We start from the raw sequence: 1320 nt of genomic DNA on the forward strand, positions 1-1320 counted from the left end.
GATATCTGGTGTCCATATTGCTTAGTGATTTCAGCAAATATTTTTGGTTTAAATGTATGTTTACAGTATTTAGCTCACCTGATAGGTGAGTTACTGATGGTCAAACATGTTTGACGACATACGGTTTCCAATTGTTAATAAATTGTCCCCTAATATCGATGTTCTCCGCCCAAGTGGTTTGGTATATGCCACCACTGATGTTGTTATCTTATAAACGAACATGCAAATTTGGTGGATTACTGAGCAAATGCTTCACTAGAATTAAGTAAGTTAATATATAACATGTTTAAGTCAATTCATATTGGCATTAAGTATTACAAGCTCAGTAACACATCAGGACACATAAGATGTTACTCAAAACAGGTGGAAGTGTACAACCATAATCCTTCCTGCCGATAAATTCCATGATAACACTACAGATTAATCCATTTGCCCCCATATTACAGGTATGGAGATAGTTTTGAACACTAGTATCTCAGCTCATAGGAAAGGTACAAAGTTCAGTAGCTGGTAATGCTGCTATATCCCAATTACTTTGCCACGTAGTTGGTTGGTGGTTAATGCACCATGACTGATAGTCTTAATGAATACCAGATAACAACGTTGTGGATGGTCAACGTAAATATCTGGATATATATTTTGTGCACCGTTCCCAGAGGCACTGCAATACTGGGTCGATGCGTGGAGTGGACGGAGCAAGCCCCTATTCCATCTCCCTGTTCCAAAATTTAATTTAATATATGGTCCCTAGATAAGGGACGTATCAGATTATTAAACTGATAATAACAGATACTACACTTGATCTTAGCCAAAAGGCCGAGAAGCGATGCAGCTAAAGCTGTATCCAAGGATAGTTTGTCGTTAATATATAGACATGCCATGACGGAATGTTTCTAAGTGTCAGGGCTAGTTGATTCTGGATAACTTTGACTTAAATGCCGCAACGCTCATCATGGTTACTCCATCCAGGTAATTGCGGTATATCCGAAACTTATATGAGAAGGTACTGATATAGTGTGCATCTTCAAGGTCGATGTCTACCATAAAGTATCCTTGGATCCATGGTAGTAGTTACAAATCCCATGAATGGGTATACCTGGTGAAATACTCAAGTGGTTTATCAACGATGGTGCGACATTCACCATCGTGGGAGGGTAAACCACTTGGGGTGCTTGCTGAATTGGTGGCAAGATATTAATTCTATTCCCCTTGTATTTATTTTTTGGTATATAACTACCAAGAGTGATAGCTTCCTAACCAGGCGTGATTCATCCACCCCTTGTTAGTACAACCCTTAACCTTTATGTGATGGTAGGAACC

At 39.1% G+C, this 1320-nt stretch overlaps 1 non-coding gene across 1 annotated transcript; it reads right to left on the reverse strand.

The window, feature by feature from the left end:
* Positions 1-636: 636 nt before the first annotated feature.
* On the reverse strand, positions 637-828 carry LOC116980936. Its single transcript, XR_004414113.1, has one exon. It is a non-coding gene; the product is annotated as a U2 spliceosomal RNA (small nuclear RNA).
* Positions 829-1320: the final 492 nt, after the last annotated feature.

This window comes from Amblyraja radiata, chromosome 14, assembly GCF_010909765.2.
Source record: "Amblyraja radiata isolate CabotCenter1 chromosome 14, sAmbRad1.1.pri, whole genome shotgun sequence".
Classification (NCBI taxonomy): domain Eukaryota; kingdom Metazoa; phylum Chordata; class Chondrichthyes; order Rajiformes; family Rajidae; genus Amblyraja; species Amblyraja radiata.